Source organism: Chelonia mydas, chromosome 10, assembly GCF_015237465.2.
Source record: "Chelonia mydas isolate rCheMyd1 chromosome 10, rCheMyd1.pri.v2, whole genome shotgun sequence".
Classification (NCBI taxonomy): domain Eukaryota; kingdom Metazoa; phylum Chordata; order Testudines; family Cheloniidae; genus Chelonia; species Chelonia mydas.
Window position 1 is genome coordinate 66,104,116 of NC_051250.2, and position 25,095 is coordinate 66,129,210.

General features: G+C 41.1%; 1 long non-coding RNA gene across 1 annotated transcript; it reads right to left on the reverse strand.

Moving 5' to 3' along the window:
- Window positions 1-4,569: 4,569 nt before the first annotated feature.
- On the reverse strand, window positions 4,570-16,356 carry LOC122461915. Its single transcript, XR_006284169.1, has 4 exons — window positions 16,199-16,356; window positions 14,163-14,315; window positions 6,468-6,517; window positions 4,570-5,067 (listed from the first exon to the last, which is right to left on the reverse strand). It is a non-coding gene; the product is annotated as an uncharacterized LOC122461915 (long non-coding RNA).
- Between the last annotated feature and the right edge of the window lie 8,739 nt (window positions 16,357-25,095).

The following is a 25,095-nucleotide window of genomic DNA, read 5'->3' on the forward strand; positions in this document are numbered from 1 at the left end:
AAAGTTTGCCCACCCCTGCTCTAGGGCCCTGAGAGGTGGGAGGGTGGCAGAGCTTGGGCTGCAGATGAGCGTGAACGTCTACACTGCAATTAAATAGCTCCTTAGCCCGAGTCCACAAGCCTGGGTCAGCTGGCACAGGCCAGCTGCAGATATCTAATTGCAGTGACCCTTAGTGCCATTAGGCCATCCCCACTTGCCCCAGGAAGTACAATGAATCTAGGCCACAGTATTTAGGGGAATGTTTTCATGTGAAAGGTGGACTGAAAAGTTCCTATAAATAAAAAAAACACCCATAAGGGCCCAAATCAGTCCCAGAATATGTGCTATCTGCAAACTCAACATTACAAACATGTTTCTAGTCTAAAACAAAATACTGAAAATTAGTTTTCCCTTCACCTACCTGCCTAGGTCTGAGTTTATGGTTCCATGTTTCAGCAGTGGTTGAGGACACATAGCGATTTACAGGATTATAAATTCCCCTGACTTGGATGGGTTTCTTGTTTGTATTAAGACTGCATTATGGTGCTATATAGCAGTGACAGGAACACAGGAAAATGATCTGGTTTAGGACTTTGTTGCCATCAGTTGTGCCAGGAAAAACAATGAGAGACAGATTTGCTAAACCTGCCCTCCCTTTTTGCACTTGCAGTTGGTGGGCACACATGATTGTGAATGCATTGTCTATTTTGCACCCACAGTTATCTGCTGGAAAAATTTAGACCTCAGAGGACCTAAATGCACCCACAAATCAGACTCTTGGGGCCTTCATCCTGCAAGATGCTGAACGCTGTGGCTCAGATCCATGGAAGAGCTTAAACACATGGTTATCTTTAATGAGCAGTCCCTCGGAAGTCAAGCATGTGCTTAAGTGCTTTGCTGGATTGGGGCCAGAGTGCTCAGCACTTGCAGGATTGAGCCTTCCATGTCTAAATGGCCTAAAGTGTGCAATAGTTATTTGCACCCCAATGTTTCAGACACAGAACGGAAGGTACAGTTAAGACTCAGGTACCAGAAAGGAAGAAATTATTTGGTTTTAAAACATAATTATTTTCCATTTTTATGTTTACAAATAAATGTTATTAACGATTTGGGATTTTAAGTAATTTAATTTTTTGAAAGCTTTTCAGCTCATAGCATGTGAATTTAGGAACTCCTTCAAATGCCTATTCATGTGTTAAAAGGTACTTCGGAGACTTTTACGAGGCTTAGTATGAATTCAACAGACCATAATGACTCCAGAAAAGTTAAGGTCTATCAGATAAATAAGTATTTAGGGACTTCTTAAAATTCCTATTATTTACGCAACGGACTGTAACTGCTTCTTTAGCATACCAATACTTAGAGACTTATATCCATAGATTATTCAGTTGCCCTGTGTGAGAACAAAGTCTATGTGCTAAAAACTCGTTATGAAATTTTGATTGAAAAAATTGTGTATGCACTAACCAGCTTTCAACATGAGATTGCTAAGTCATATATTTTTCTAAAATGCCAACAGGTTTAGTTCCCCATTATTTACTAATGACTTGCAACATTTTATTTAGACCACATGAATATTTGTTTTGTTATGAGAGCACAAAACTGTAGGACTCGATGGCTCAGAGTATTAGTAGTGAGATATGGAGCCCTTTACTTCTGTCACCAGTACGAATTTGACCCAGGTCAGTAGTGACTGAGAGCCATTACCAGTTAATGGCTGTTTGGTGGCCTATGTCAAATAAGCTGGTGGTCTCTCTCTTGGTGTAATGGTCCAGGGCTTCAGACACAGACACCGCAGTCCTGAGCTAAAACATATGTGTACTGCCTGGAAAAGACGATGTAACTCATGACTGACATCTTCAAAACACAGGCTGCTACCACTCAAGTCAAAAAAGGCACTTGTGTCAGCAATTAATAGTGGCAAGTCTTATATTGTACCAGCCGCAGGGGACAAGACAGTTACAAACAGGCAAGTCTGTTTCCTTCTGGGCAGACAGTGGAATGCATATGTACTAGCTGGAATGTTACATTATACAAAAAAACCCTACTCGACATACTCTACTAAGTAGAGTTGTAGCTACCAAGTAAATCCCTCATGCCGCCTGGAGCCTGAGCAAAAACTCAGTGAAAGGGAAGGTAAAGAGGTGGAGAACCAAAGTGGGGACAAGGCAAGATGGAGTTGTAAGGTGATGGAATGTTGCTGGAGAAGAAGAGAGAGGAAGAGAACAGAAAGTGAGATGGCAAAACTAAGCAAATACGTTGAGGAGGGAGCTACACTTTCAAACAGCTCTGGCCTCCTTTTGTTTTAATCCGTCCCCTGTAATGCAGGTTCCTAGTGCATAGAAGCCTGGGCCCAAGTTCAGGAAGGTACTAAAGCATGTGCCTAACTTTAAGCCTATGAGTTATCCCATTGACTTTTGTGGGATGACTCACATGCCTCATGTAAGATATATACTTAAATACCTCAGTGGATTAGAGCCCTAGTAGGGGTTAGTGATCGCACGATAGGGACTGCCCAAACTAATGGGCTTGGCTAGGATTTTGAATGGTTTAACTATACCACCAGGAGGTGGGATGACAACCAGGAAGTAGCCAAGGGGCAACAAAGGGAAATGAAAAGCCCTTCCTGAACTGAAGCTTTTAAAAAAGGTTCGGAAGGTTTTTAGAATAGACACGTGCTGGGTCAGGAATTTTTCCAAATTGGTTCACCCAACCCTACATTTGCTATTACATATCTGGGACAGACATGGGTTGGTTCAGTCGTGAAAGGCTTAAGGATCAGGCCTGGTTGATATTTTTCTTGTAAGGCTCAATATCATGAAAGCATTTGAAGGGTAAAGTGCTGTAGAACTGGCTAGTTTCACATGTCATACTGATGCTGTGTGGCTTTGTAGAAGAACTGATACACTTTGACGCTGTAGGCCTGAAGCAAATACAATGCAAAGGACTTCAGAGCATGTTAAGAGACCGTGAAGCAGCAGCACAAAGCACCAGGTAAGATCAGATTCCTGGCTGTCTTCCATTTCCTTGTCACTCTGCGTATGCCTAATAAACCGTTTTACAATAGCGATAGGATATGACTGCCACCTGCATGATAGGTAATATATATACTCTATGTTGTAAGCACATTTAGCAGCTGCAAGATATTACTAGTTAAACTTAGACTATCTAGGTGTTCTTTGGTGAGCTTGCCGCTCTCTGAGCTGTGAAAATGCTTAATCTGTGTGTCACTTTATATTAATCTGCAATCTAAATGTTATCAGTGGGTTGGCGCAGGGGCATAACCCAGGGCAGAATCAGGCCTATCATTTTTAGTAAGCTATGGTTCCTCAACCAAAAACAGTGCAGGCCAACGTGTGCGTATATTCTGCTTTGTTTTCCACATTTGAAAAGCAGTGAAGAGTGGCTCTTGCTCTTTTCAGAGCGGCAACTGCTAGCCCCTTTAAAAACATATGAGCTCATTGCTGATATGTGATAATCTCTAGAGGATAAGAATATAGACTGGTTTCTAAAGAACTATAGGAAAAATTACCAACTATAATTGGTTGCGAGCTGCTTTTTTTGTCTGACTGATATTTAGAGTGCAAGCTCTTTGGAGCAGGAACCACGTCTTTATTCTGTGTTTAGATAGTGCCTGGCACAATGGGGCTCTAATTCTGATCGGGACGTCAAGCTTCTACCACAATAATTAATAACAATTAAATGTACTATAAGGTCTTAGTCTAGAGTGGCCCCAAGCATTTGGTATAGGGTAGGGTCCAAGAGACTTATCAATGGCTTTGGTATTAAAGCTCCTTTTCTGTCCTTAATTCTTTCCTTTTTCCTATTTTGTTTCTTATAGGTAATTGTTTGTCTGTTTCAGTTGAAACACTTCATTCTTTTTACGACTTGCCCTGTAATACCAGTAGGTTCTGCTCTGCTCAAAGGCAAAATTGTATGCTAGAGTTATGGCAGAGGATTTTCTTCATGTGTTTAGCCCTTCACTACAAACTTGGTGCTTCCCACTCTCAGGTTGGCATAGCAGCCCTAAGACTTACTATATTACAACTACATTTTTATCGTCTGCACCCCACCATTGCTGAGAACATAAGAAATCCCAGAATCTTTCAAGAGTGGGGGAAGCATCTCTCTATTTTCCAATAGGTAACTACTGATACTTCATACGTAACCATTGATTTTCTATCCAGGGATACGCAGGAAATTGTACAAAGAGCATGAGTAAGGATGCATCTAATAACATGTCAGACTTTTCCTGTTTCCACACTTGGATGCTCAGTCCAGAATACTGATCCATGCACCAGAGAACAACCACAGTTTACAAAGTCAATATATACGGTATGAAGTAGCTGTATAGTGATGATAGCTACCACAGGGAATGAAACCTAGACTTTTTAGATGCAAGCACAGAGCCTGGGCAGGATCTGACTTTTCTCTGAAGTAGGCTCAGCTAGAGGAAAAGTATTGATTTTCACCACAGCCATCCCTCTTTCAAAAGTTATTTCATGTTTGAAAGGAATGTATGAGGTTATGGAGGAAGAGAAAAAGCGTGGAATATTATTTAAATTTTTATAATTATTTTATTTACAGGCCCCCAGTCATTTTATTTTTTGTTCCTGCATAACAGGAAACAAATAATGTGGAAGGTTTTCTTTCACTGCAATGCATAAGGCAGCGCTGTCGTGTAAGTGAGTAATGAGCATTAGCAGTCAGTCCGAGTAGTCTTAGCAGTTAGTGTGTGGGCAGACTTTAGTAGTTATTCTTTCTTCCAACTAGATATCATGGACAATCATACAAAATGAGAAGTATCCATAAGCAAATCATGAATGGTTTGGGTCCATTTGGCTAAGGACCCAAACAATGAGGTACTTCTCTAAACCATCCCACGCTCTTGAGTCTCCAAAAGAGAATAAGCATTTCTCTAAGGCTCTGTGAAATCTGCCAGTTTCAGTTCATGAGGATTTCACAAACGAAAATCAGTAGGTTTGATTCATAGACCTTCAGCTGATACTGGCCACTGTGAGAGGCAAGATACTGGACTAAAGGGTCAGATCCAGAATGACTGTTCCTTCATTCCTATGCTAATACTTCCTGTGTGATTGAGGAATAATAATTACTTATAAAAGAAACAAAGAGCAATCCACGCAACGCTCACATTTTGACATCTTAAGTGGGATAACTGTAATTAACTGGTTTGGAAATATAACAGAAGGGTTATTGTGTAACTGCCTGTCGCAATATAAAAACAAATTTAGATGTGCATGTGTACAATGTACAAATTAAAATACAGCTGCAGTACATATATTCTGGTCATTTTAATTCTAATATCATTCCTGTCCCCTTTTTAAAAACTGTGACCCTGATGTTTAAAAAAAATTAAGCAGTTTCACTTTGTGTTCTCCTGGTGCATTTTTCTGAACTTCTACCTGAAGCACTACTGCCGGATACTCACCCATCAAGACATCAGCCTTCTCCTGTATTCCAAACACTCCTAACACTACAGTGCAAACAGCCGAGACTGCATTTTTTTTAAAAGTGAGAGTTGCATATTCTTAAAGAGTTGAAGTATTTTTTTAGTTAAAGGGCTCAGCCCTGAACACCCTTCTTGGGCAGAACTCCAGCCAATAGCTCAATGGGAATGCTACACATAGAAGGCTTACACGTTCAGGCCCAGAATCTCTCTGACATATGTTATGAGAACAATGACAACAAACCCACAACTCAACAACAGCAACACCACACACCCAGCAGCCTCGCCTGTATTAAATGCAGCTCTTCATTTCTGAAAGAGTAGATTTTTTAGTATATGGGAAATATCTATGCAATTAAAGTACTGCATTCTAAATCAAAAGCCCGATCCTTATTCTTTGCTCACTCAAAGCTTCCACTGACTTCACACAGCAACAATGAAGTATATAGGTTTGGTCTAGACTACCAACTTATGTCAGTATAAATACTTTGCTCAGGAGTGTGGAAAATTCAATGTAGCAATGTAGTTATACCGGCCTAACTCCCAGTGTAGACAGCGGTATGTCGACAGGAGAAGCCCTCCCGTCAATATAGCTACCGTCTCTTGGGGAGGTGGAGTGCCTACACCAACAGGAGAGCTTCTCCCACCAGCATAGGTAGCATCTTCACAAGCACACTACAGTGGGGCAGCTGTACTGGGGTAGCTGTGCAGTGCTGTAACTGTAAACAAGCCCAAATTCTATGTAACTGTTATGACTTTGTTTTTGTCTCCTACAGAAACTAGCAGACATTTTGTGTTCACTTCAGTGCAGACTGTTGTTACAGAAGAGAACTAGGCACTATATTCTCATGAAAACATCACTTTTGGTCTTTTCTGCTGTCATTCTCTCAATCTAATATAAAAGTTAGAATTATAGTATGTGTTTGCACTGTGCATTTGTAAAAACATAACACCAAGAAGGTGGTGATATTTTGGGGATTTACATTGGTAACTCCCAATAGAATTAATAAAGAGGACATACCCTAAATGTTCTTAAAATTTCCTCCTTTATGATGAAGGGTGGAAGTTCAGCTGTAAAAGAACATACAGGAAACATGAACCATAATAATATAATACAGCAGTTATAAGGAGTTACTAATAATGAGGTAATTACATAAGAACATAAGAATGGCCCTACTGGGTCAGCCCAGTATCCTGTCTTCCGACAGTGGCCAGTGCCAGGTGCCCTGGGGGGAATGAACAGAACAGGTAATCATCAAGTGATCCATCCCCTGTCGTTCATTCCCAGCTTCTGGAATTATATGGAATTATAAATCACATCAAATGTATAACAAAAGGTCATGGACCTCAACTGAAATCTACATGAAAATTGAGTGATGGACTTTGGCAGATCCTGCTAAGGAACAGCAAGTTGCAAATTCACTGAGCCCAGCAGAGGGAATTAGACGAACTAAATACAAGATCATTTATTAGTCAGTTGACTCTGAAGTAAAACACTTCCGCATGAAATATACACTAAAGCTTTCAGCACTGATACTTACAGTGACTTATTTAAAAACACCAGACATTGGAACATTATGGAAAAACTGGTGAATAGATTCCTACCAGTTTGACAAGCCTTAATACTATTACTTATGCTCAGAAACAAGGCCCAAAATTCTTGTATGCTGATATATGACAATACGGGAATGTCTGTCATCAAACTGTATTGTATAGTAAAAGCTGCAGAAATATGTCTTCAATTCTTTTATGAACAAGGTAAATTTCTTCTGTCAAGCCAGAGCAGTGTGTAAATTCCAAGACAAATTACAGATGAATGAAGTAATAAAATGAGAAGGGCTTAATTACCTCATAATTTAAAATGTGAAGATGTCTGGTATTTTTTACTTGTTTAACATGGTTAAAAGAGGCTATTTTAATGGAAGCTATTTTATCTGTGTACTTTAAATATATTTTAAGTGAGGTTATCAACTTTGGGGGAGATTTTCAAAGAACAATGGGGGCCCCCCACTCCCACTGGTTCTCACCTCTTTCAAAATCTCTCCTTTTATGCTATTTCCTTCCACTGAAGTCTCATTGAAATCAGTGGAACATCCAGACATACAAAATGTGGTACTGTAGGTTAATCTACACCATCCAGCAGTCAGCTACTGCATTTAATCAACTTAGAAATTTTTCTAACTGTTCACTCTTTCCACAGAACACAGAGTGCAAACCTGGTCCAGAAGTTTTAGAGCGTGTTTTAGTGTCTTAAGGCATCAACTGAATCCTGCCATCTGAAAAAATGAGAGGGAAAAATATGGCAACCCAAACTGTTACATCTTCAGAAGGATTCACCGCTGGAAAAACACTGCTTATATTCAGTGAAATGGCCTCCCTGGACACTAGTCACCCCATCTTCTCAGTCTCTCATTCCCCCCTACCCCCCACAAATCCACTCCCTCTCTCATATCCGTGTGACCCTTGTCTCTTCCCAACACTGTGCACAGCTATTAGAGTGCTTGGTCACAGGTCTACAGTCCTATGTTAAATTTGGTTCAAAACCGAGCCCTGATTATTTTCAATCCATTAGAAAGTGGAAGAGCAAATTTAACAAGATATTTATATTTAATTGGAAGAAAAAGTGGGTTTGTGGAACTGCCCCAGGGGCATACAGAACTGAAGCACAGTGGGAAGAACAACATTCTCCTCTGTCAAAACAGAGTAATTTCTAGTCCTGAGGTATTGTTTCACAAAGTGAAGGAAACCCTCACTTTTCTTAAGGCCAATGGTAACAGGTTTCACAGTCTGATGACAAAAGATTTTTATCTATAACTTGTACAGAAGGCTTTCTAGTGCATGGTAGTTTCAATCCCATAATGGAACATAAGTTATTAACTGTTCTTTTCTTTTATGCAATAGAACCTTACTAATTAAACACCAGTGACTGGGAACACCAATATCAATTACTATGTTTGCAAATTAGTGAGTTAGCAAGCAGTGTTGCCAACTCTTGTGATTTTATTAATCTAATGATAGTTGGTGCTTTTTCTGAAAGTCCCAACTCTGGGAGATGTGATTACATGAGAATCTCTGCTTCCATTAAAAACAAAAACAACCTAGGTTTCCAGCACTCATGGTTGCAGAGAGTGAGTTTGAAAAAACATGACCCAGGTGACCTCTAAAGACTCAAAACCAGAAGACAACTAAAAAGAACTCCAAATGTATTGTTTTTAAAAGATATCATGATTATTAAGCTAATCCCTTTTTATTTTATGGCCTGATTCATGGTTTTTGAACACTTGTGGTTCGGGCAATACTGAAAACAGCACAATATTCAAACAAAAACAAACAAACAACACTCCAAGGAACCTATAAGACAAAATTAATTTATTCATTTGCATCCTGAGTCTGCAAGTTGCCAAGCAGCTCCCAGTGGGAGCTGAGGGCACTCAGCACCTCTACAATTTGCTCATTACTGTACAGGATTGGGTCCATATTTAGCAAGTGTAGTTAAATAGTTTATGAAAATACTCTGTAAATCTCCATGTTATAGTATAGTATAGACTATAAAATCAACAAAGTCTTGGTAATACGAAACTTCAGTACAGCACTCTGGCCCTAATTCAGCAAAGCACTTAAACACGTTTATAAAGTTAAGTACCTGCTTCAGTGTGGCGACTATTCCGTACCTCTCTTTTTAAATCTTTGCTGAGAAATACAGAGAGGCTGGTGGCTTCTGGATGCACTTTAGAGGGTGCCCAAATTATTTAAATCACATTTTATTTTATTTTATTCTTCATTCAGGGAAATGGGTCTAGCGCTTTCAAGCAGTCAGAGGTATGGGCCACTCTTATAAACTGGTTTCAGAGTAGCAGCCGTGTTAGTCTGTGTCTGCAAAAAGAAAAGGAGTACTTGTGGCACCTTAGAGACTAACAAATTTATCTGAGCATGAGCTTTAGCTGTAGCTCACGAAAGCTTATGCTCAAATAAATTTGTTAGTCTCTAAGGTGCCACAAGTCCTCCTTTTCTCATAAACTGTTGGACCTTGTTTTATTCCATGTTGGAGGCACCCAGTTTTCTCAGAATACATCTGCAAGTACACTTGTTTGGGGGCTGAGGAACACCTTTATCTGGATTCCAAATTGTACAGGTAATGAAGTGATGTTTCTAATACGCATATTTGGGGGTTTGAATTTTTTGACCTAGAAGAATATGGCACGTATTCCTTTAGGATTATTGCAGTCATCTCAGCTAAATCCTTACATCTGACAGAATACAGGATTAGACAAATAGGCAAGTGGTGATACTGGCCAGAAGTTATGAGATTTAGCTGGCCATTACAGTGGAAATGGTCAGATTACATAGGGTAGAAAAAGGCATGGAAGGACGTCATTTAACACATACATTTGCTTCCTGCACAGCACTGTCTCCCTGCTCCAGATGTGCTTCTGGGAAAAAAAGTCAGTGGGGAGCAATGAAATTTTGGAAATTATATTACAAATTAAAAGTGGGGAATTTGCTTAAGAAGACAGATTTTTGTCTGTCATACCCCAGCACACCGTTGGGCAAGCAGGAGAAGAATCAGGCAAAAATCAGTCATTTTATGAAGCTCAACGAGGATTCATAGTGGGTCTTATGGCAGAGAGATGGGGTTATTCTGCTGTCCAGTGAAGTGTTCATTTGCGGGTTGATTAAGGGGTCAATTTGATATGTGGGGTGTAGGGATGTGAGGTATATGACAAAATGTATACACTGGTGGGAACTGGGGCAGAGACAAAAGACCAGGTATGAAATCCTGGCCATGCTGAAGTCAATGGCAAAATTCCCAGTAACTTACATGGGGCTAGGATTTTACCTCAGATTCTTCGCAGGTGTAAATCAGTCTAGCTCCACTGAAGTCAACTGAGCTACATCAGTTTACACCAGCTGGCCCCAAAAGAGGGATTGGCCTTTATTTTTGACTCCTCTGAATGAAGCTCACGGTGGGCCTAATCCAATACCTGTTGAAGTCTAGGGGAGTCTTTTCACTAACATCAGTAGGCATTGGGTCACACCCTGTATTGGGAAGCCTTGGCCTGATGCTTGCAAAGAACATATTGTTATCTGTACTTATTGTCATGCTGTCTGACGTGGTTCACAACTGTGACTGTCAACTTCAGGACAGATTGTCAAAAAGCAGGGCACACATCCCAAACTGATGGTATGTTCTACAATGCGATTTCACCAACCCAGTAACAAATGTGAATTCCTGAAGCACTATAACAATCTCTCCATGGTTTCAGAGTAGCAGTCGTGTTAGTCTGTATTCGCAAAAAGAAAAGGAGTACTAGTGGCACCTTAGAGACTAGCAAATTTATTTGAGCATAAGCTTTCGTGAGCTACAGCTCACTTCATCGGATGCATTCAGTGGCAAATACAGTGGGGAGATTTATATACACAGAGAACATGAAACAATGGGTGTTACCATACACACTGTAACGAGAGTGATCAGGTAAGGTGAGCTATTACCAGCAGGAGAGCGGGGGAGAGGGGCGGGAATAAACATGGGGAAATAGTTTTACTTTGTGTAATGACCCATCCACTCCCAGTCTTTAAGCCTAAGTTAATTGTATCCAGTTTGCAAATTAATTCCAATTCAGCAGTCTCTCGCTGGAGTCTGTTTTTGAAGTTTTTTTGTTGAAGAATTGCCACTTTTAGGTCTGTAATCGAGTGACCAAAGAGATTGAAGTGTTCTCCGACTGGTTTTTGAATGTTATAATTCTTGACATCTGATTTGTGTCCATTTATTCTTTTACATAGAGACTGTCCAGTTTGGCCAATGTACATGGCAGAGGGGCATTGCTGGCACATGATGGCATATATCACATTGGTGGATGTGCAGGTGAACGAGCCTCTGATAGTGTGGCTGATGTGATTAGGCCCTATGATGGTGTCCCCTGAATAGATATGTGGACACAGTTGGCAACGGGCTTTGTTGCAAGGATAGGTTCCTGGGTTAGTGGTTCTGTTGTGTGGTGTGTGGTTGCTGGTGAGTATTTGCTTCAGGTTGGGGGGCTGTCTGTAAGCAAGGACTAGCCTGTCTCCCAAGATCTGTGAGAGTGATGGGTCGGATAGGTTGTAGATCCCTGATGATGCATTGGAGAGGTTTTAGTTGGAGGCTGAAGGTGATGGCTAGTGGCGTTCTGTTATTTTCTTTGTTAGGCCTGTCCTGTAGTAGGTAACTTCTGGGTACTTTTCTGGCTCTGTCAATGTGTAGCTCTCTCGTTCCTAGAGGGAGTTAGGAATGCAATCAACAGGGTCTTTGTCCTTTGATACTACACAATACCTCATCTGCCACCAATGGGCCATCTTGTATGCAGGATGGAGCACTTTACCTTAATTAATGCTTCTTTTTCTGTTTGGTGAGTTACACAATTACAGAGGTTTACAATGGAAACACTCAGTATAACGTTATACCTGGGCTATAGAGGCTACAAGTGAGATCAATACATGCTGCACTCTACAAGCATTTCATAAAGCCTAAACACTAAACAGATTCTTAACAACTTAACATCTAATATCTCTTTGGTTAATGCTAACACACAGGTAACCAAGACTGGTTTCCAGCTATGCATTTGTAAGTGTTCACTGAGGCTGGGGGCCTTAGCATGAGCTGGCACGTGGGCTGCCAACATCACACTTACGACTTTCACTTTTTGTATAATTAATTTTCAAATTATGAATTTGTCTTGCTTGGACCATGACATTAGCTATACTTTGTACCTGTCACTCACAGGCCTGTACATTTAATTGTTGTATCCAAATGGTCAGGTTGAAGTGACTGCTCCCACGGAGCAGAGGAATCATTGATTCTGACTGTTCTGTTAGGGAAGTACTGACTGTTCTTTTCCTAAAGCGAATGTTACACACATGTCTGGGGAAAAGGAACAAACTGTTGAGGTGATGGTCACCACCTCAGAGAGCATGTTGGGTCAAAGATACTTTTCAGAATTCTCCTTTCACAGTCAAGAGGTGATAATAGCAAAAACAGTTTTACCTTTAGCTTCCAATGCAGTGGGGTGAGGCTCTGGTCATCAAATAGCAATGAGATCCATCATTTCAGTCACACATTGGTGTGAGCATTAGCCAGCCTTTGGGATAATTGAATGGCTAAAGCAGAAGCCTGGGAATCAGGGAACGTGTTCTACCTCCAACTTTGTTGTTGATATCCATTGTGACCTCGTCTCACCAATTAATGTCTTTGGACCTCAGTTTCTTGATCTGCAAAATGAGGATAGTATTTGCCTATCACAGAAGGTAGTTGTAAGGTTTAATTCATTAACATTTGTAAAATGTTTGAGATCCTTGGGTGTAAGGTGCTATAGAAGTGCAAAGTGTCATTACATTATATTTGGAATATGGAAGGTCAGAGCTTGTTTTATGTAATGCCAGGAATTCCAGGTATGCCTCATTTGGAGAGGTGAGCACTTCCATCACATAGTACTGTACATGGGCTTATGGGCAGGAAGATTTGTTTTTCTTTCATTTGAAGTGCATAGTGACCCTGGACTGAAAGTTCTGCTCTCTGGTGAGGCCAGGGCCGTCCCTAGGGGGCTGTGGGGCCCGGGACAACCTCACCCCTGCTCTGGCCCAGGCCCCACCACCACTCCACCCCTTTCCCCAAGCCTCCGCCCTGCCTCTTTCCGGCTTCCGCCCCCTCCCCTGAGCGACACTGGGAGCCAGCAGGGTGTGGTGGAGCAGGGCGGTCTGAGTTGCTAGCTGCTGCCGGCGCCAGACCCCCGGTCACCGTCCAGAGCATTCTAGACCCCGCATCCTGAAGCACGGGGTCCCGCACAGCGCGGGGCCTGGGGCAGTTGCCCTGGTCCGTCCTATGGATGTGGCTCTGAGTAAGGCGAATAATATGGATTTTGTGTATGTTAAGCTGATGTAGCGTTCATGACTAATGCTTGTTTTTTATGGATAGATATGGCTATTAAAGCTGCAGTATTTATATGCCACAGCTGTGTGGTGTTCTGTTCTTGCAGAATAGACTGGGGGAGAGGTGGTGAACAGGGCAACATTAACAATACTCCAGGACTTGTGAACTTCTGCATATTTTAAAATGTTTTAGTGAGAACCTTCTATGGAAAATTGCCTTTCCCCCAGATTTGGGGGTTTGTTATTTTTTCTTTAAAAAAACCCACTTTTTTGTAAGCAGAATAAAAAAGAGAAAATATTAAAGGATCAAATTCAGCCCTATACTTTGTAGTTTGTTGTGTGCTGGCATGTGGTGCTGTTGTAATGGCGCAAAGCTAGTTTTATACAGTTTGGTGGAGTGTTCCCTCAGAACTCACTCAATGGTCCAGGAGCCAGTTTACTCACGTTGTTTAATATGATCATTTGAACAGCTAATCCTTTCTTCAGAACATGGCTTTTTTTAGATACTTTAATACCTTTACAATTGATTTGGGTTTATCTGTGTTGTATCTATTCATAGCTTGTGTTCCAATGTCTCCAAAATATATTTTAATATAATTTTTATATCCAAGTTTCACCATTGGTCTAGCATACCATATCAGGTGGGGTCATCTTTCTTCCCAGACCCGTTCTTTCTAATGCTTCAAGCTAGGTCATCTCCTCTCCAAATGACCCTTTTGCTGGGCCTTAAGTGTTGCATTTCACAGCCTGGTGTGTAAATTTCTGCCTGACCCACCAAGCTATTGTTTTTGATGGGTGTACTCATTGCGGAGCATACCTTCATCTGGCTGGGTGGAATGTTTCCCCCCATAAATCTTAACCTCCTCACCTTCCTTGGTTATCAGATATTTATTAACGACCGTAGTTGGTCTGTCACATCCATTTTACCACATTTTTAAAGGAACTTGAAGTTAAAGTTTATTAAGGAGATCTGTCAAAATAAATAAATAAGGAACAAAAATCTGTCTGGGCATCACTCTAAAAGTACAGGATCTATCATTAAGAAGGAATTTACACAGACAGAAATGTAGAACTCAGTACAATTCAACAAGTCATGTTGTTTTAATAGCCACATCAGTAGAAGGCAGAAGATCTGTAGCTCTGTAAATCAGGAGTAAGTCTATGGAAGTCAATTGATTTGCACTAGTATAAAACTGGTGTAAAGGAGTTCAGAAGCAGGGCCAATTGTGTAACTGATGTATTCTGTGCAGTTCTTCCTGGTTAATCTAAGGGATGGCTGTGTCAGTCAACCAAAGCAGAGGACACTCTCATGTTAGGTTTATAGGAGGGATCATCTGATATTCTTGGCACTCATCCCATTTATGGAAAGGGATTTCAGCAGAGACATAGACTACACATGGGACAGGGACTGAATGCCAGACATGGTACTCCAAAGATGCCAAAGAGGGAGGGCATTTTTAAATTATCCTGTGGGAACTGTGAGTAGCCTCCCTGACTCTGGAGGTCAGGAGACCTGAAAAACTCCCTTAGGTGCTACAAAGGCAATTTGGTATTAAACAAGCCTTTAAAGAAAAAGTAGAACTTGGAACAATAGCAGGTACAAATGGGCTTCTGACAACATACTTTAAATCACGTTTCATTAGTTTGCTCAGCAAACTTTCACCAAAGGTTGCCTGGAATTCTGTATATTGATTCAAGTCATGCTTCAATAAATGTTCAACATGACTTCAATGGATGAGTGAGTTTACATTTGTGGCTGCTCAGTTTACTAGCAGACAATGCTTCTAATCCCTGTGGAGATGCTATTAGCCATTGGTTGACCTGAAATTCACATGAGCTGGCTCAAATTCCAGGGTTGGTCTGCTCTGCATAGTTTGCCTTACATTTTTTTGACCAGTGGCTTAAGTAAGTGTTGTTTGAGTTCAGAAAAAAAAAAAAAAAAGTCGAGGGAACCGATCATGCTTTAAAAAAGTTTCAGCAGACTCTTCACTAATGAATGGAAGCTTGATGGAGCAGTAAGTCTTAAAGGACACTTTCCAAAAGTAAATATTATGGACTTTTTAATCAGACCCATGTTATGCAGATCCATCCCACTGACTGGAATTGAGTTTCCTAACTCTTCCAGTCATTTTTGTAGGCTTTACATTCTCTAAAGTTATTAGATATCAATATAAAACACTCTTTCTTTGCAAAGGAACTGAGAAAAGCGAGCAAGGCAAATGTCTATTTTTAAATACTAGGGACATGCTCCAATACAACACTGATGGACCATTGTCACCAACCCCATCAACATCTCTTGTCTCCTCATTGGTCTTTTGGCTTCTCCCCATGTGTTCACTTGCCACAGACTCATGGCAACACAACTCATTGGGAGAAGGCACCTCTATCCACGTCCTTAGAGTGAGACTGATTGAGGCGTTTATGTTCCTTCAGCATCTCTCCTGAGAGTTCTCTTTTCTTTCAGGAGAGCTGCATGTTATTACCAATACAACAGTTGTTGTAAGAAAGTTTCCCCCCCTCTCCCCAAGTCCAAGATTTTTCCAAAGTGGCTAGTGATTCTGGATGCCTCTGCTTTTTGGTGCCCAACCTAAGATAACTTCAAGAGGTTTGATTTGCAGAAAGTGCGGAACATCTGCCCTTGAAAATCAGGCCCCTTTCAGCTGTCTCAGACTGGGTACACAAAAACAGAGACACTCAAAATCACTTTTGAAAACCTTGTCCAGAGAGAAAATGGAATTAAAACAAAGGAATGGTTTGCTTAACCTATCTAAATGTACTGTTCTCAAAAGCTAAACTACATAGGCCTTTTCAGCATACTTACAGAACAAAAAAGAAAAACAGCAGATAGCTTACATCTTCTGAAACAATTTCCTTTCTCTGACCCATATGGTCAGCCTCTCACCATCATGCTGCTGTCCAGATAGCAACACCTTTGCATCCACAGATCTTTCTTATCAAGCCCTTGTAGCTGGGTCAGCTTTTATGTTCTGTCCCAGCTCCCTGGATCTAGGGCAGCTATCCCTCACTTTCCAAAGTGATTTTCTCCTGTTACTTATACACACAGTAGGGTTTGGACTCACCATTTTCTCTTGGAGATGAACCACTGAGAATGAAAAGGCCAATTAACAGTGACTAATATATGACTTTCAAAGGCTCAGTGATCTACCTCAGATACCACCTGTAGCAGAGTGGTTACCTGCTCCTGCCCTAAAGGGCTTGAAATCAGCCCTGGGAGAGGGCTGTGGCTGGGAGCAAGCAGTTCCCAGGCTGATTGGGGGAAGCAGGCTCAGCTGTGGACATGCCCCAATCAGGGCTCTGCTGGCCCTTATAAGAGGGCAGTGGGCCAGTAACAGATAGAGTCTTCTCTGTCTGTGGAGGGAGATGAGCTTGGCTGCTGGGGAGCTTGAGATGGTACCTGGCATAGAGCAGGTCTAGGGAAGGCTAGAGGAGCTGGGAAGCTCCAGATTGGAAAAGCCCTGGCCTGCAGGCCTGGCAGATGGCCTAAGATAGGTACTGGAGCTGTAGAGGCAGCAGGTCCAAACTCCCCTTGCCTCTGATAATTGGCTTATACACTACAGTCTGCCCCAGTGTGTGGGGCCTCAATGGTGACTGGCAGTAGCTAAATACTAAGGTGAGGTGGCGATAGTGGGTGGGAGTTCCCTGGGGGAGGGGAGACCCAGAAACTGTGGAGGTACTGCCAGGTGGCAGCACCCTGAGTAAAAGGGGCACTGGGGTCTGGGAGGGACATGGGGGCCTGTGACAAGTGGGACACTACCTGCAGAGGGCACTCTGGAGGCTGGAAGAGCTAATTCCTTGAGAGACCAGCAGGAGGTGCTGCAGGGGTGAGTCTCGCACCATGACACTGCCTTTTACAGACCATCTTGGTTGACTGTCTGCAGTTTCTGTCAGGCCTCTTGTTAAAATCCCCTAAACAATTTTTCTTTTTCAAAAGAAATTTGAATTAAGGGTTCAGTTCCCAAACCCTCTGCCATGACTATATAAGTACTTAAATAGATACAGATAGATGTGCTATTAGTTTGGCCTTGCAGAAGACAGTCTACAGGCAAATAGCAACAACAGCAAAAGTTGTAGCTTACCACTTCCCCAGTCCTGGTTATTTCAATGAGGTGTGACCTTCAAAGTCCAGGCAGGGGATTGCCTACACAGGAAAGCTATTTCAAAATAAGCTTGGGTATAAATTTAGAGCACAATAGCTATCCTGCACTGGTTCCAATGTGGGCTCTCTTGTATGGCACAAAATGTGTCATTTTGAACTTTAGTTCGGTCCACTTCCAAAGTGGATTAATCCCTCACTAGCTATTGTGGGCTATTTCCCTGTGTAGACAAGACCTCAGTGAGATCATTTCAATGCTACATTCACTTAGCAAAAACAATTTCTTTTTTTCCTCCCCTTTTTTCCTTTAAAAAAGGCAATAATGCAGTTTAATATCTTGGAGGGGGGGCTTTTTTTTTAGTTGGGTTTTTATATTTAATTATTCAAAAATCTAATCTGCAGCAAAATTTCAAATGTAAAAATTATTAACATTTGTTATTAGGTGTCTGGACTAATATATGGTAAGCTATTCAAAATGGATGATAGCACAACATACAAAGTGTGACTTACAAGTGTTTTTAACTTTAAATGCCCTGATTTTTGCACTCCTTGTACATCAAAAACTCCCTGGTTGGTAATATAAGGGCAGAATTCCAACTCACTTCCTTGGTATTTCTTCTATAGAATTTTTTAGTCTTGCCATAGATTCAAGAACACGGATGGTATAAACTCCTTTATCCAGAAATTACTTTCTTAAATATATAAACCAAAAAGATGGTAAAATAAGTTCTCAGCACCTCACTGCTACATCAGTTTTTGACGGGGGGGGGGGGGAAAGTATTGCCAATTAAAGAGAAAATGAGGAGAATTTCAGTTTTGGTTTAACATGGCCTCGCCATTTTCACTCCCTAATCAAGATCTATCAGGACTGTAGACAAGTGTGTAGTGATTCCACTTATCTTGTACAGGTCCATCCTAAAAAGATGCATGGTTACTTACCCCTGAGAATGACAGGAAATAACAGTGAATAGTAAAAGTCCTTATCTCATTAATAACATTACATTTTTCTATAGTGCATTTTAGTCACTTGTGAAAGTTAATGAGACCGTGCTAGCTTAGAGTCCTGGAGGAGGAATGTGATCCTTATAAATAGCATATCTAGAAGAAGCAAGAATGCTTTTGCTAACATATACAAAAGCACATTTCAAATATGTCCTGTGTATTTTTGGGTTAGACATTCTTTGTCCCTTCCTTGTTGTCACGGAGTGTGGGGGAGTCTGGGGCCTGCACCCCTCTTCCTGGGATTCACTGTGACTCTCAGCCAGCCGGTAAAACGGAAGGTTTATTGGACAATAGGAACACAGTCTAAAACAGAGTTTGTGGGTACAACCAGGACCCCTCAGTTAAGCCCTTCTGGGGGAGCAGGGAGCTTAGACCCCAGCCTTGGGGTTCCCTGCATTCCAGCACCAGCCTGAAACTAAACCCCCCTCTAGCAGGCTCTCTCCTGCAGCCTTTGTCCACATTCCCAGGCAGAGGTGTTACGTCCCCCTCCCCCTCCTGGCTCAGGTTACAGGCTCTTAGGTATCCCATCCCCAGTGAAACTCCCCTGCCATGTTCCCAGGTCAACACCCCCCCCGGCTGCGTCACACTTGTTCTAAGTCTCAAGGGCTGCATCTACACTGTGGAAAATTAATGTTACATTATTTATTACAGTGAGCTCAGTTAAGTCAAAACAGGAGTATGTCAGGGGCATGTCATGTCTGCAGGCCTCTTCAACATTGCTATTGACTGAGTAATGCAGTGTAGAACAGAAGACATGCCATGAGGCATTAAATGAACACCCTTCTCATCCCTTGAAGACCTAGACTTTGCAGATGATCTCGAGCTCCTATCATATACTCAACACCATATAAAAGAAAAAACTCAACACATCCCGCCAGCAAATTGGACAGAAAATAAACCGCAATAAAACAGGTATCATGGCCTTTAATATTGCCTCACCATCACCAGTACAGATAGAGGATTATGTTCTCATCAAGGTAGAAACATTCACATACTTGGGCAGCACCATCCACCAGGAAGGTGGAACAAGCCAGAACATCCAGAACAAAATCAAGAAAGCCAGGAACACCTTCAGGTGCTTAAATACAGTCTGGAAATCATCAAGATACAACACCAAAACCAAACTCAAGATTTATCAGAGCCGCATACTTTCAACATTACTTTATAGTGCAGAATGCCGGGGAATGAGAGAGTCTGACATGTCCAAACTGTCTTCATTCCACACAACCTGCCTCAGAAAAATCCTCCATATCGTTTGGCCCAGAAAAATGTCAAATCTAGATCTATTGACACAGTGGAGCCATGAGGATATGAGCACCATCCTTGCCAGGATTGGCCATGTGCTTCAGATGTAATCTGATTCCATCCCCAGAGTAGCAATAAGATGGACACCTGAAGGCAAGCAAAAACAAGGCAGCCCGAAAACAATATGGCAAAGAGCTGTGGAAGCTGAGCTGAAAAACCTGGGGCACAGTTGGGAAGCATTGAAAGTCCTGCCAGAAACCGATATGTTTGGAGGAGCTTTGTCACTGCCCTAAATGCCAGAGGCATAATGGGAACATGATAAAGGCCCCAGTTAAAGTTGGGAGACATTGTACTAGTACCGTACAAATACACGGGAAGACAGTCTACACTGACAAGACTGACCAAAGGAATTGTTTCCATTTTACAGACAGAGCTGAGGCACAAAGATTGTCTCACAGGACTTGTGTGACTGAGATCTAACACCGTTGAGTCTTTTGGGGGAGCCTCTGTTTATCAGTCCTATAGGTTCTGTATAGGTGTAGCAATGGGTATACTCTCAGTCACAACTAGGTTTACCATACACGTAAAAAGGTACTTTATTGGCACCTTTTACCTATCATAACAATTACTGTGGATTAGCTGCCATGTCTTCAAGATGCTTCTTCCCATATGTCAATGAAGGGCTGGTTCTAAGAATAGATAAGAACCCATCATACCTTTGGCCCTATGTAAAAAATACTTGTTCTCTTATAAGTAACCTCTTTGCACTCTTTCCTTAAGTTCACATACAACTGGTTTGTGGTTCTGGTTAACGTGTGTGGGTTTTTTCCCTATTTGTTTTGTACAGGTCAGAACTTTTAAATTAACTTTGAATACACCCTAAGAACCATATAATTGATCCGTTCAGTGTCAGGATTTTTTTAAAACTCTTTTAAAAATCTTCAATTTATATAACCTTATTGATCTAATCTGATTTAAGCACAGAGATTTGGTAATAAGAAACACAAATGCTTTGACTGCAAGTAATAGTGATGAATCATTGAGAAGTAAAAATGTGAAGTGATATTAATTGAAAATAATCATTAATATAGTGGTGATCAAATACAAGCATTGTCTTTCCCCTGTGGTACATGCTCAAACTTTAAGGAAAAAAAAATCTGAACATTCAGAAGTGGTCTAAACTTTGTATCTGCCCAGGAGTAAAATTTTTTTGAAGGTTTAGCACAAAATCCCTTAAAATGTTGTGCCCCCTGTATGTATTCATGTCTTCTGGCACTTTTACTGCCATTGTCTATGCAGAACCAACACACTTAAGAGCGACTGAGTTGGACTCTCCTTACTGTACATCAAACTGCCTTGTAAGCTGTTTTTTAATTATTGTGAAGATGCAGAATATGACCATGTCTCCAGCCCTATCCCCACTGCATAATATGGTGGTTATAATTTTTAATTTATTTGTTACTGTAGTTCCTAGAAGTCCTAGTCATGGACCAGGACCCATTGTGCTAGCTGCTGTACAAACAGAACAAAAACATGGCCTCTCCCACTAAGAGTTGACAATCTAGAGTCTTGATCCTGCTTCTATTTACTTCACTGGTTTAGGGTTAGGCTCTGTTTGCTCTAAATTATTGTTTTGTAAAAGGAACAAACTGTTGCATGAAGCCTCAGCAGAAAGACTAAGTGTTGCGTGAGCAAAGAAAATGAAGTTCCCTCTTACCGTAAGCTGTCCCTATGGGCCTTAGTTGAAGCATACTGGCAGGGTAGCGTGGAGAAGTCTGCACTGACGCTGCCCGGGATTGTTTTGTGGACAAACTGGAAACTTCTAGTTAGGTTACAATGCTCTTAATGCCGAACCATTCATTAGTGCTAAAGTCCTCTATAAGACAAAACACTTTCTTGTGCTATGGCCCTAGGAGCGCTTCTAGAACTTTGACACTGCTTTCCCTAAAAATTGTATCGCTCCTATCCTGACATTGTTCTACACACTTCAGTGGGAATTATGCATGCAGAAGGAATGCAGGCTCAGTAAGTATCAATTCCAAAACATGCCTGGTTTTCACTAGGCCAGGCAGTCTGCGTCTTGAGATTGATGGTGAACTGGGGTCTCCTACAGTCCTCACACACTAGCACAAAGGAAAAATTACACTCTGCTTCACTCCTTCTGTTCTTTTTGCAACCATGTATGAAATGTAGTAGCGCTACTTGAGATACTTGTTTGCATTAACTTTGGGTGACAAAATTCACCATGAGCCAATTAAACAAATTAATTTTTGTTCCAAGAAAGTTGATTTACTCTGCTTTACATATTTTCTCTTCACATTTTATACAGTAGCAGCCTACCCCAAGCTGCACAGCTCTTTTAATGGAACAGAACTACTTTTTTTATCTATTCTTCTTCTCTCTTCTCGCCCTCCCCCAACTAATAAAATAAACCAGCTATCCAAGTGCACTAAGTTCTCATGTGGCTGTGTTTTCTAGTCAATGCAGGGATGCGCACATGCAGAGTAGATATCTAGTCACTGGGAATTATCCACTTCATAAAAGACAGTGTAGGTGGTGTAATAATGAATTTGAATAAGATTTTCTTATTGCATTGAAAAAATTCCTCAGAATCAAAAGCAAATCAAGGGGAAGTGGCACCCTGGTGGACCAGATAGGATTGCAGGTGGTCTATCTAGGATCAGCAGAAATGTCTGTGGAGGTTTGTCAGGGTTCCTTCCCCATTCTGAACTCTAGGGCACAGATGTGGGGACCCTCATGAAAGACCCCCTAAGCTTATTCTTACCAGCTTAGGTTAAAAACTTCCCCAAGGTACAAACTTTGCCTTGTCCTTGAACAATATGCTGCCACCACCAAGCATTTTAAACAAAGAACAGGGAAAGAGACCACTTGGAGATGTCTTTTCCCTCAAGCCCTACACTCCCTTTCCTTGGGAAGGCTTGATAATAATCCTCACCAATTGGTACAAGTGAACACAGACCAAACCCTTGGATCTTAAGAACAATAAAAAATCAATCAGGTTCTTAAAAGAAGAATTTTAATTAAAGAAAAGGTAAAAGAATCACCTCTGTAAAATCAGGATGGAAAATACTTTACAAGGTATTCAGATTCCAAAACACAGAGGATCCGCCTCTGGGCAAAACCTTAAAGTTACAGAAAATAGGAATAAACCTCGCTCTTAACACAGGGAAAATTCACATAAAACAAAAGAGAAACTAATCCGCCTTGCTTGGCTTACCTATACTGGTTTCAATATTGGAGACTTGGATTAGGATGGGTTGGAGAAGATGGATTTCTGTCTGACCTCTTTCAGTCCCAAGAGAGAACCAACATGTAAACAAAGAGCACAAACAAAAGCCTTTCCACCACCAAGATTTGAAAGTATCTTGTTCCCTTATTGGTCCTTTGGTTCAGGTGCCAGCCAGGTTAGCTGAACTTCTTAACCCTTTACAGGTAACAGGATGTTGCCTCTGGCCAGGAGGGATTTTATAACACTGTATACAGAAAGGTGGTTACCCTTCCCTTTATATTTATGACAAGGTTCCTATGGAGCTTCACAACACTGCTGAATCATATTTAATTGTTTGGCACCCAGATGTTCTATGTTGCCACCCACAGTTCTTCAGTGATCCTGAGAATTAGCCTCTGTTGCTTTAGAAGTCCCCACCTTGAATCTTAAAATATTGAATGCAAACTCACGTTTAAAATTTTTTTTAAATTTAGAATTGATATTAAAATGCTGTTCTAAGGATGCTGCTGTATTCCTAAGTCTGCAGCCCTTCCACTGGACACTTATACTGAGGGGGACACTCTGCATTACCAACAAAGCACTCCTCCCTAATTGTCAGCCCTTTCTTATATGCTGTAATATGTGTAGAGCTAGTCTAAAACATTTTGTGGAAACTGGTTTTCAGTGTAAAACTTGGATTTTCAGCTAAATGATTTTTTTTCACTAAAAGGATCTGCTTTCCACAGAACACTTTAAATTTTTTGTTGAAATACTGAAGACCTGAAAACTGAAATATTTTGAAATGCCATTGCGCAGCCTCATAGGAAGTGTAGTTTGAGTACTTCATGTTCCCATTCTCCTTTATGGGCTGGGCTCCCCAGCCAGACTACATTTCCCATTGTGCACTGCAACCATGTGACTGCCATTATGCAGGATCTTCTGTTACCAAGAGACGAGAATGTGGTGATATCATGGGAGATGTAGTCAAACCAGGGAGCCCAGCCCATAGAGAATAATGGGAGCATAAGACATCCAAATGACAATTTGCATAACATACTGTCAGCATTTCAGAATCAAAATATATATTTCAGTTTTCAATATTTCACTGAAAACTCAAAATTTGACATGAGGGGAAAAAATCTGCTTTCTGATTGGCTCTGAATATAGGGTATAAAGGGTAATTGGAAGAAATAATAGCCTACGCTACAGAAGTATCAAAGTCCCATTAACTCTCTTGGGTTGTCAATTGTCTAGAAGGACACATTTCATGGAGGCAAGAGGTCATATGCTGATGGAGAAATGCCAGAAATGTTGGAAACTATAAACTGTAATCTTGAAGTAGGATGGCTAGTCTAGTGGATATGGCACTAGATTGGCATTCAGGAAATCAGAGTTCAGTTCCTGGCTGACCTCTAGACTTCCTGTGTGACCTGGGGCAAGTTACTTAATCTGCTCTCTGCCTTAGTTCCCTGTCTGTGAAGTGGATTTATTACTTACTTTGCAGGGATGTTATAAGGATAAAATCCATGAATGATTGTTAGGTGCTATGGATCTCCTCCTCATAGTATCTGAGGAGTATCCAGACATACAAATCATGGAAGTAGAAAAGTAACTGTAGATGGTGTGCATACATTTACACACACACTCACTTGAATTGTTGTGGAATTAATAAGAGGAAGTGGGAGAATGGAAATGAAAATAAGTAAAATAGGAGAAAGGATAAACAAAAAACACAAGTGTGACAACAGAGCATGACAGGGCGCTGCATACCTTTGGTCTAATAAAGTTAAGTGTGTGTGCGCACACACTTTAAGGTCTCTGGTATATTTAAAAAACAAATTGTTTGAATTAAATGATCTTAATCTTAATGTAAGCTTACAACTTTTACCGGATTATCCCTCTGAAATGTTCACTGTGTGGCAAAGAGCATCTCCCAGAGACAGGAGGAGCTGTTGCTTCAATGCTAGCTAATGTATGTGTTTTAGGAATGTATGATGACAGGTTTCAGAGTAACAGCCGTGTTAGTCTGTATTCGCAAAAAGAAAAGGAGGACTTGTGGCACCTTAGAGACTAACCAATTTATTTGAGCATAAGCTTTCGTGAGCTACAGCTCACTTCATCGGATGCATACTGCGGAAGTGAAGAGCCTGTCCTGTGGTG